The 12,670-nt window shown below is 35.6% G+C and overlaps 1 long non-coding RNA gene across 1 annotated transcript in view; it reads left to right on the top strand.

Annotated features, from left to right (window-relative positions):
- Positions 1–12,670, top strand: part of LOC309637606 — a 216,530-nt gene that overhangs the window by 944 nt on the left and 202,916 nt on the right. The gene's annotated exons all lie outside the window — the stretch shown is intronic.

The following is a 12,670-nucleotide window of genomic DNA, read 5'->3' as shown; positions in this document are numbered from 1 at the left end:
AGTGGTTAAGAATCCGCCTGCCAGTGCAGGGGACACGGGTTCGAGCCCTGGTCCAGAAGGATCCCACATGCCACAGGGCAACTAAGCCCGTGCTCCACAACTACTGAGCCTGCGCTCTGGAGCCCGCGAGCCACAACTACTGAGCTTATACTCTAGAGCCCGTGCTCCGTGATAAGAGAAGCCACCGCAATGAGAAGCCCGCGCACTGCAAGGAAGAGTAGCCCCCGCTCGCTGCAACTAGAGAAAGTCCGTGCGCAGCAGCAAAGACCCAACGCGGCCGAAAAAAAAAAAAAAAAAAAAAAAAAAAACACCTTGTGGCAGGATGTTGTTTGCTCCCCTCCATTCTCCTGCCTCACCCCCAAATCTGTTCCTTTTTTTTTTTTTCTTCCTGGGCACATGGCCACCTACCAAAAGACTACATTTCCCAGTTTGCCTCGTGACCAAGTTTGAACCCAAGACTAAGTTCTCACTAAAGCGACATGAAGAGAAATGTAGCTGGCAACTTCCAGGTCATCTACTTAAAAATAATCTAGATTCACAGCTCTTTTTCCTTCTAGCTAGGCTGCAGTGGTAAAAGTTTTATGTTGAAGATGACAAAAAAACACCCCTTAGCCTGAGTCGCTGGATGACTCCATGGATTGGAGCCCACTTCCTACCAGGAAATGACTTTATCTCTTCTATGAGCCAATGTCTTTTGGGGTCTCTTTATTATAACTGTTTAACCTTTTCCCTAACTAATACAATTGTGATCTCTGTCATCAGAATGATTTCAGAATAGTAAAGGAAAATAAGAATGGAAGCTGCAGTGGACAGTGCTATTTTTTTTTGTTTGCCTGGCATTTATCTGCATTCATAGAGCTCAACCAACTTTAGAGAATAACATTCCCCTGTGTTTATATGGCTGAGTTGAGGCTAAGTCCAATGCTTCTTTTCTACCTCTGGTCCAGGTGACACAGGCATGAACAACCAATATTTTCTATCCCTCTGATCAGAGCAATGAAAGGCAGATTCAAAGGGAGCCAATGAGAGACCTACCTTGGACTCACTCTGAGCAATGGGGAGAAAACCTGAGGATTGCTCAGCAGGCATGAGGTAAGTGAGGCTGCTTTTTATCAACACTTAGAGCACACTTGATAATGAAGGCACCGCAGGGAAAAGAAAAGGAGAGAGACAGTTACTTGACATTCTTATTTGAAGACTTAGATCTTCAAATAAGCTGAAAGTTCATTGTTTATTAAAAGCTGAAACTGGAATACATCTTGACTCTGTAGCTAGGTGAGTGGAAAAGTATTTTACATAAAATAGTTTGCACTGGTTTCCTGTTTCTTGTGATCGAAATCATTTTTATTCATTATAAATGCCCAAGTAAGATTATTCTCTTGGGATAATTTGTTTAGTAAAAGGGATGTGCATGGCAATAAGTCTTCCTTTCATGAGATCACCGATCTGATTGGCAATGACCCCCTGAAATACTCTATCCAAAGGATTCCACCCTATATCTGAGTTCAGCAGGAAAGGACAAAGTGATCTATTAATGATGCCTGTCATTGATATTACACAAGAAATGATTCTCATGTGCCATAGGTACTTGTCATCCTTGTTTTAAGCCATTCTTAAAGTTTGGCATAAATCTAGATGTATGTGGACTTTACTTTTTTTAAAAAATTATGACATAATAGTACATTCTTTGGGGGCACATTTTTAGCTCTTTTAAAAAGAGCCATGGGCCAATTAGTCCTCTCTATGTAGTGTTTAGTGGCCATAATTTGTGCTTTCAATTGACTTTTTTCCTGCAAAATAAACGAATTAATTAGCAGAGATGCATTTAAAGCACAAATTGCTACTATGTTATACTGTGTTAACAGAAACCATAACTCAATTATTTACAGTCATTGCACTGGATTTATTTTCTTTCAGGGGTTAAATGAGACTTATCAATCGATTTTTTCATGTTGTTTTTCAGAATATGATAAACAGACAATCTCAGTAAGGCATTCCAAACCCTATGCCACAGTACAATAAGCCCACAGCAAGGATTCTGAATCCCGTTTGACACAAAAGATTTGCCTTATCGTATAGGCATTAGTTCTTCTATCTTCCGCTATATCTTTTGTGTTTCTCACTCAGGTAGTTTTTTGCCAGCTCATGCTAAAACATTTAAGGGCACAGAACTATAGGCACGAGTTTTACATAACCCTTATATTGCCTATATATAGTGTTTCCTCCGAACAAGCAAAATTTATTGGCTCATATTCTTTTTCCTATTGCTCAGTCCATCGCACCAATACAAATGGGAAACACGTTTAAAATTTTTCCTATCCTGTATAAAGAAGCCAGCATAAAAGCTTCCTAAAATTAAGCAGATTTCAATACCCTCAAATATAAGTAAAGGAAGAAATTTGATGATGAAAGTCTGGAATATTCCAGGGTTCCTAAAATATTCTGATACAGTACCCAAAGAAAACATACATGAATTGACAAGTACAATGAATATATGCAATGTAGATAATAACGAACAACCATAGAACATAAATCAAAGTAAATAACTTGATAATATTTTGGCTAATGAAAATAAACAAAACAAGACAAAAAAGCAAAGCCCAAATATAAATTGCATTACCCAATTTTAGGACAGACGCCATTTTAGACACCATTTATTCATGCAACAATTTTAGGAAAAAATAATTACATTATGTATTACTGTTTTAAGATTAAATAATAAAATTAGCAATTATACTCAATAAGTTTAAGGCTGTCCATAAATTTGGACCCAGGATTTCCACTTCTACGGCTCTATACAATGTAAATAACCTGAAATACAGGTAACTCAATATGCCCATAAATACTCAATGATAAAATTAATTATAAATACATGAGAACATAATTACCAGGTTGAATTATATGAAATTGTTCCTATGTCAGTCCTGCAAAGATGGTGATTTCACATTGTTCAACCTAATAAATTATTCTGCAACCTTATGATGATTAAACAGTCTAATATTATATTTTTAAAGATTTGTAATATAAGAAATTCTTTCCAGTGTAAAGTTGTGGAATTCTAGTTATGGTTCCTTTCAGGACCAACCCTCCTGTAGATAAAAACTGTAAAGAGTGCTCGCTTCGGCAGCACATATACTAAAACTGGAACGATACAGAGATTATCATGGCGCCTGCGCGAGGATGACACGCAAATTCGTGAAGCGTTCCATATTTTTCTGTTTAAAAAATTATATATATGTAGAACAATTGGGGGGTTTGAATACTCATTAGATGTTTGGTAATATTAAGGAATTATTGTTAATTTTTTTGTTGTGATAATGATATTGTGGGTTTGTTTGTTTTTTAATCCCTATCTAGAGATACATGCTGATATATTTAAAACAAAATAATATGATGTTGGGAGTCATTCAAAATAATCTGGGAGGAGGGGTGAGTAGTAGCATTACTGTTGAAACAAGATTGTCTATGAGTTAACTGTTGGAAGCTGGGTGACATGTCATGGTGGAGGGAGTCCTCAAACTCTTCTCTCTTTTGCTTATGCTTGAATTTTCCATAATAAAAACTTGAAAATAAAATAAAAACAAACAAGCAAACAAAAAAACTGTAAAGAATGGATAGAATATAAACATAATAACTGAAAGCGCTGGAAGGTTTCCCCAAACAGGCAGATGCTGGAAAGGGTAGAAACCCAGAGGAAGGAAACAGCACTGGATGAGTTTCCTATTTTTTAGCTTTTAACCAGAGGGCAGGACCCAGTCTGTCAGCTAGCTCAACAGAAATTTTCCAACCTCAAACAGAGAGACAAGATTGGAGGGAGAAAAATGAATGCAGCTTCAAAATACTTAATATGTGTATAATTGGAGTCCCAAAAGAAGAGAGAAAGATGGGGCATAAAATATATTTGAAGAAATAATAGCAAAAATTTACCGAACGTGATGCAAGTCAGAAATGTATAGATTCAAGGAATTCAGCAATGCTATAGCAGAATAAATACAAAGAAAACCCCACCTAGGAACACAGTAATTAAGCTGCTAAAAAACAAAGAGTAAAAGAAAACCTTGAAAGAAGACAGAGAGAAAAGCAACACATAACATACAGGTGAATAGCAAGTTTAAAGTGCTAAAAGAAAGAAAAAGAAAAAAACCCTAGAAGTCTAGATCCAGTGAAAGTATTCTTCAAGTATGAAGGCAAGATAAAGATAGTTCCAGATAAAAGAAAACTAAAGAGGGTTATCACCGTCAGAGCTGCACTACAACAAATGTTAAAAGTAGTTTTTAAGGCTGAAGGGAGATGATACCAGATGAAACTAAGATCTTTAGAAAGAAATAAAGAACCTGGAAATGGAAATATGTGGGTAAATGTAAAAGACTATTTTTTCTTCCAATTTATTTAAAGTATACGTGACTGTTTAAACAAAAAGCCCTAGCTCTTACTTCCAATAAAACTGAGACAATTCTCCCAACTCAAGAGAAAATGCACATTATCACACGTACAAAAAAATACCATTTCATATATAAAGATATGTTTCAATAATTTATATTCCTGAACAAAAATATAGCATCTTTCATAATGTAGATTTCATCCAGGGTTTTATTATTAGCACAACTACAAAGCTTGCAGAGATTTTACAGAAAGATCAGCCCAATTAGATAAAAATGAGAATCCTCTTTTCAGATCTAAATTTTGCATCATTATCTCTCTAGGAAGAGATCATTAAATTATGATTTAGTCACAGAGCTGTTTACTGATTAGAATGCAAAACACTTAACCATTTGCATTTGAAAACAAAGTGGAATATATATAGCTAGTCCACTTTAAAACAAAAGAGCTTAAAATTTATCTAAATTTTAATGAATTGCTTAAGAGGAAGTACAAAACAACTCTCTGCCCAGTATAGTGTGTTTTTTCTATTATGCATGCTCAAAGGAAGACTCGTTTTGGTGGAAACATCTAGGGCTGATAAATTGATAAATATCTTACACACAAGGTAATTAACAACAATTCTTGTATACCAAACATGTTTTCTTTGCTTCATCCAGTGAAAAATACATTTGGGGGAAACTTGTTTCTGTTTCTCAAAATTAGACTGATGTTTATTCCAGGACCAGATACAATTATTATGAACCAAAAAAATATTTATCTTAACGGTATTTCAACCAATATCATATCATGTCTGTTCTTTCATGCAACAATTGGCTATCATGAGCAGAAGATATTTTTTATTTTTCATAATTATCTAATAATCAGAAATTATGAAAGCATAATGTATAATGCAATTTTTGTGAGTTTTCAAGGCACTGGTAAGTATTAAGAGTCCAGTTAAAAAAGAGGACAAGACGGAATAAATAAAAGTAAGTTTGTTTTATATTCCTAAACATTTTTCTGTATAAAATAAATATTTGGAGGATACCATGTTTTTAACACACATAAAAATACAACAAATCTAATGTACATACAGAAAACACAATTTTCCACTAAACGCTACTGAAACAAATTGCAAATAAAGTTTTTATAAACTGATATTATCTGGCAGCCTAATCATGTCTTTAATTCACACACTCACTCCAAAATTTAGATATAGTGAAAAGATAAAATGCTCACCAAGGGACTTCCCTGGTGGCACAGTGTTTAAGAATCCACCTGCCAATGCAGGGGACACGGGTTCGAGCCCTGGTCCGGGAAGATCCCACATGCCGCAGAGCAACTAAGCCCGTGCACCACAACTACTGAGCCTTCGCTCTAGAGCCCGCAAGCCACATCTACTGAAGCCCGCGTGCCTAGAGCCCGTGCTCTGCAACAAGAGATACCACCACAATAAGCCGGTGCAGTGCAATGAAGAGTACCCCCGCTCGCCGCAACTAGAGAAAGCCTGTGTGCAGCAACGAAGACCCAACACAGCAAAAAAAAAAAAAAAAAAAAAAAAAAATGCTCACCAAGATATCTAATGAAGCATAATAGTAACCCTTTGAAAAATTTAAAATGCTATTGAAGTATTTTCATTTTGAAAGTAAGTTAACATATTTACTAGGGACAAACTGCAAAGCCTTACTGACTAATTCTTACTCAAATGATTTAAATATCAAAGACTGTTGCCCGATTTTGAAGGTGATAGCTCGCAATTAAATTCTGTGAAAGTTTGTGAATAAAGCAAGGCATATGTTCCACACTTGACGAATTACACACATCCATTATAAGATCTAGAATAGAAAGACATTCCCATGCCAACCTTCAACCCTCAACAAGAATTTATTCAAGCCATAACTCTACACTGATGACAGAGCAAACCAACATAAAATGGGGACTTTACCAAAGGAATTGTTTATAGAAGGTCAGAAGAGGTTTCCCGTAAAATGCTGTAGAAACCCAACTGTTTTGTTCCATTTTATACTTACCATAATAAACTCCTATCCTTTAAGTTATAGAATTTTCTCACCATCATGTGATCTAAAATGTAAGGTGAAACAGGCCCTTGTTGGAATTATCTCAAAGAGGGAAAATAAAATATGGTCTCTGAAATGGTGACTGCGGTTTTGTTCATATCCTTTGGCAAATGAATTAGCCTCTTTGGGAATTGGTAGTTAAATGTAATTCTGGTCGTGGAGAGCATCACCAATTTTGTACTTACTTCCATCAGTAGGTGTAATCTTGTATATTTGTTGAAGATGGATGACTTTGTGCTCTTGATTCCCCAAAGATTGAAATTCTGTAAAAGGGTACAGAAAGTGTCATTAAACGGGGCATCTACGGTGCACATTAAACTCAGAAAAGTGCATAATAAAGTCAGAAAAATAACAAGCCTAAAACATGAGCAAACATTGCTTCCCTAAGTAAGCAGGAGTAATGGAGAGAGACAGAAAGGGAAAAACATAAATCGCATAATGCATACTAAAAATGCTTCATCTAGAAAACACATTTTTATACCTTTATTTCGCATTCCTTGAGAAATAAATAACCCTATCAATAAAATATGTGGTATTCTAGGGTCAAAGCGGTAAACTGAACTTAAAAGGATCATTCAGATTTTAAAAGGGAATTGGAAAATAGGCATAGGCACATAATTGACAGCCAGATGCTTTTGTGAACCTTAGACTTTGCGAGCATTCTGGAGGCCCTCCAAGTGAAGAATACAGTTCAATTGTACAGTGATACCAATGTTCATATAAATTATCTTAGGAGAAAGAAAGAGTCTGTAATGCTACCTGAATCATTATCTAACACATATATACATAATCTGCGTATGGGAAACATGTAACATGGAAAACTCTCTTTGAACCAGAATAGTCAATTTTCTAATATTTGGAATAAATGGAACTTTAGTATGTTTTAAAGACCACCTTGAATACCTTATGGACGCAATAGTTCCTTTTTGTATCTAAAGTTGGAGAGATTCACTGCCTTCATAACAGCCTAATCCTTACCAAGTGATATCCTGTGGAGATGTTCAGTATCTGCCATAATAGGGATTCCTTTCATCTCAAATGTAGCTCTGATAATGGTGCTGCTTACAGGATACTCAGGAACTGAATAGAAGTGGAGCATCCTGCTATGAGCTGGAAAGCACAGGCAGGATCTTCACCACTCTGCCAGGCCAACGCCAAGGCTCCAAAAACAAAGGGCTCTTTCCTATTACAGGTACACACAACTCATGCCAGGCGCAATGCACTCCCTAAGGCTCATTTGTCTTCCCTCCACGCATCGACGTGGTTATAGTCCGATTTGTCCAAATAGCCATTTCATTAAGGCCCTCGGTAAATACTGGCTTGGCATAGTAGCTGGCCAAGTTTAAAAACAAATATATTTTATTCTGAGAGGTAAACTATTTAAAATAGCTCCTTGGTCTTTACAATCACAGTATTTGATCAAAACAGCAAAACCACCAAAGTAGAGCCAAATAAGATGTTTCCATCTAAATTGATTTTTTCTCCCGATGGGGAAAACAGGGGTGATGTTCATATATAAGCATAATTCCGTAGAATAATCAAGTTCTTAATCACTCTGAAGACTGTATCTCAGAATTATAATCAGTTGATTTTGTTCTCTAATTTTACAGCAGTGGAGATGACTTGGCTGGTGTATCTACAGACTTTTTGTCTTGTAACAAAGCACCACAGGCATTTTTAACCATAAATTAGCCTTGATTTGATAGTACTGAATGTAACCATGGAACAAAGTGACAACATGAATATATCTTCATAAAATAAAGTGATCTGAAAATTCCTAAATCATTTGCTTCAATCAAAGAAGTTATATTTCAGTAAATGATCAAGTATTTGCTGAATACTTATTATGTACCAAAAATAAAAACTCTGAAATAATGCATAGTTCATTCTTATTCCACTTGGGACAATGCGATATATAAATGGGGATAAATTATAAAATTGGCCTTTATAAGGGTCAAGCATACAGGAATAGAGGATCATTGTAAGATTTTAAGTTATTTTAAAACACTGATTCCATCAAATTTTTCCCATACTCAAAAATCTAAAACGTCTCCCCATCATGAATAGGAGGAAGTCCACATGTCCTGGCTTATTACTAGAGGCCAACACCAATCATACTCAGTCTCACCAGCACCACTCACAAGCACACAGCCTATGTTTGTGCTGGGATGTTAAATAAACTGATTCCACAAGGACCGTAGCTCACCCATGACCTTGAATCACCATAACTCTAGACGACCCATCTTGGCTCTTAACATGTGGGGCCTTATTGTCGCAATTATCCTTTCATTTTTCATTAATAATAATAAGAAGAATGACAATCATAAGTGCTAACATTTATTGAGGGTTTATTATAGGTTTGCCACAGTGCTAAGGTTTAGATGTGCCACCTCCTAATTTGTACTTACAAAACATCTCTCAAGGATGTACGATTATTATCCACATTTTACACATGAGAAAATGAGTCATGGAGAGGTTAAGCAAATTGTCTAAGGTCATAGAAAGTGATGGAGCCACGATTTTAGCATAAGACAGTTTGAGTCCATAGTATATAGATGTGATCAATGTCTAGTGTTCCCCAAGAGAAGGTACTTTTTGAAAAGCTAGGAGTTGTCTGATATTTCATGTATCACTCACAGTGAAACCTGCAGACTATTTAGCCCATAGTAAGGCCTTAATGATTGTTGAATCGATGCATGGATGGATAGATGGATGGATGGATGGATGGATGGATGGATGGATGGATGGAAGGACAAATGGAGAGGCACTGAGGGCAGGAATTAATTCAGGGATGAGACCTGAGGTTCTTTTAAACAGATGGTGAAGATAGGATATTTGGCACGAAGGACAGGATTTGAGAACCGAATAAATATGAGAGGAGAAGTAGGAGAGTAGAACATGACTTAAACTTTGTAAGACTGGGAAATTGAAGCAAAGGTGGCAAGTTAGAAAGATGAATCAAGTTTCAGACCACATATTCAGTTTGGTTTTGGACTTGCTTTGATATGAATAAGATACTCATGGAAATATCAGCTAATCATAAAGTTGCAAATGAGAGATTTTGAAGCATTGAACCTAAGGATTTTGTTTTGTTTTGGGGGTTGTTGAGAGTTGCTGCTCTGTAAGCGTTCTCGAGAGTGTGAGCTGCGAGGGGTGGGTGCGTGCAGAAGGGGTACAGGAATAAACCACATCCACCATCACATTTTAGGAGTCAGAGAAAGAAAGCCATCAAAACACATGAAGAATAAAGTATAAAAAAGTAAGAGAAAGACTAAAAAGTACAATGCCATGAACATTAGAGCAGAAAAGTATGTCAAGGAAATGGTATTTAACAATATCAAATGAATAAAGGGCTTTGGAGCTAAAAAAAAAAAAAAAATAAAGTAACTGTTGACTTTGCTGAAACATTGGTAGAATTATGGTTCTATAAATCTTATTTCATTAAAAACCGGGTTATTGAAAAAAAATTAATAAACTGGATTAACTTTTAGAGAAGAGACACCTAACCTGGAACACTTACAGTGAATTTATATGAACAAGGAACAGATTCTGTGAAGCCACTAGGATTTTGGAGAAGGGACAAAAATTTCGTTATATCAGCAAGCATTAATTGCTCTAATAAGGCCCATAAGATATAAGTTTTCCACCAAATAAAATGATAGTATTATGTTTTTAACCTTTATAATATAACCATCAGATCATTAGAAAACAGTTATTAATGATCTGATTTTACAAAGCCTGAGTTATGGTAACATGCCCCTGTTAATACTAATTATCTGCATCTATCTAAAAACGCTGTTTCTATATTCTCTATTTCTGTGAGTGGCACTGTGTTAGTTTGCTAGGGTTGCTATAACAAAATATCACAGATTGAGTTGCTTAAACAACAGAAATTTATTGTCTCACAGTTCTGGAGGCCAGATGCCAATATCAAGGTGTTGTTAAGTTTGGTTTCCTCTGAGGCCTCTCTCCTTGGCTTGCAGATGGCTGTCTTCTCACTGTCTCTGCACCTGATCTTCCTTCTGTATGTGCACATCCCTGGTCTCTCTGTGTGTCTGACTTTCCTCTTCTTATACAGACACTAGTCAGATTGGATGAGGGCCCATTCTGAGGGCCTCATATTAATTTAATGACTTCCTTAAATGCTCTATCTCTAAATATAATCATATTCTGAGATATTGAGGTTTAAAGCTTCAACATATGAATTTTGGAGGGGACACAATTCAGCCTATAACAGGCACCAAGAATCATTCATTATTTGACCCTTGTTCCTTTCCCCTGCGTCACCTCATATACTTGCCAAGTCTGATTAAGTTTATCCCAGAATTGTCTTTCATTTCTGTCCCTTCATCCCCATTTCTACTACCACCGAGTCCATAACCTCATTTCTTTCAGTCTGAACTTCAGTAAACTGTCTTTCTGTATTTACTTCCCTGCATCTTCAAACCATCCCACTATCTGCTCAAAAATCAACAAAGGTTTTCAACTACTCTATGAAATAAAGATCATACTTTTAGGCCTATCATTCATAGAAGACTATGTTTCTAGCCTTCTATCCTAATACCTGCTTTCATTCAAATTTGACATTTATTCCCCCAAATCAAATCTGGTTTTCTTAACACTCAGCATTTAATTTCTCTACTCCTTGCTCCTGGAAAACCTGTGCTGTTATCTTGATCTACCTTAACTGAATGTATTTTTAAACTCTCCAACAGAATGCTTCTGATCTCCAAAGTTATTCCATAGAAATTCCCTTCTGAACTTCCATCACATCTTCAGTTTCACTTACACTAGTGGAACTCCATTTTGTCTTATCATTACTGTAATAATTATTACATTAGGTACTGTGCAAAATGCTTGACATATATTACCTCATTAATCTTCCCTTTCATCCTTAATATCTGTAATTCTTTTCCCCATTTTACAGACAAAAAATGAATCTTAGAGAGTTCATTATCTTCCTGAAGTTTACACAGGTAAAAAGTGGCAGAGCACACACTTGAATCTAAGTCTGTCTGCTCTGGTTCCAGTGATTTTAAACACATAGTATATTACCTCTGCATACTTATACAGAAGCTTTTCTATCTGTGAGCATCTCACTTATGAACTTACATGGATGTGGTCAAAGCCATTTTAGAAAACAGAAGCATATCAACTCTGTAAGCTGCCAACAAATGGCATGTGATATAGGGTCACTTTCGTCTCTGCCATTGTGCTCACATACAGCCCATTTTCAATTATGGATAGAATCATTCATATTTTAGTCACCTTTGTAACCCATAGTGTCTACTACCTGGTGTGTCTTGCATATGTATATACTACACAAAATGATGCACAAATCAATTGGAAAAATGAAGAGTATTATCAATTTCAACCAAGAAGATCACCATATTCTCACATATGATGGATTGCCATCTATTAAAAAAAGAAAGGAAAGGAAAACCTACACAGAATTAAAGTTTGTGTTATATTTTTGCTCTGGATCATTTCTGTCCTCTTAGGATGTCAGACATATATGGCTTTCAAAATATGTTCCACCCTTTTTAAACAGAGTGAACAAATTAAAGTACTTACAGACACTAATTATATAAACTATTTATATTTGCTTGATAATATATATGTACATATATATATTTCTCAACAAATTAGAAATTTGGTGTTATCTAAACTAAATAACAATGCGTATTTATTTTAAAAATCATGACCACTCATTTTACTACCATGACTTAAATCATATCTACACCAAGTAAAGTGAATAACTGAGGCAGTCATCCAAATAATTCAGATCAAATCAACTTTAGTATAAAAATTCAAGCAATTTTCCTTTCTGAATTATCCTATTAATTGTTTGTACTCTGAACTTCACTGTATTTGTGAAGAAACAGCATTATTTCCAAATCTCTATTACTATTAAGTCTGGATCATTAATTAGTAATACATTTTCTGAGTTCAGAAGGAAATTACACATGAGGCAGTGACCATGGGCATAAGGAGTTGACTCTATTAAAAGACTAATTTTATGATCAATGCAGTAACAAAAAGAAATCTCAATATGATCATCCAAATTGATTTAGTTGAAACAACAAAACTATATCTGCATAAACACAGTCTGAATTTCACTTTTTCCATGGTGTTCTTAGTAGGTTAGCAAGTACAAAGAGTCAGTTCATGAACGTTCTTTACCTCAGGTATATTCTGGGCAGTCTATAGAAGGAAAAAATAGTCTCCGG

This window comes from Balaenoptera physalus (assembly GCF_965194825.1).
Source record: "Balaenoptera physalus genome assembly, chromosome: 11".
In the NCBI taxonomy this organism is placed as follows: Eukaryota; Metazoa; Chordata; class Mammalia; order Artiodactyla; family Balaenopteridae; genus Balaenoptera; species Balaenoptera physalus.
The sequence above is the reverse complement of the archived record's forward strand: the minus strand, read 5'-3'. Positions and strand labels throughout refer to the sequence as shown.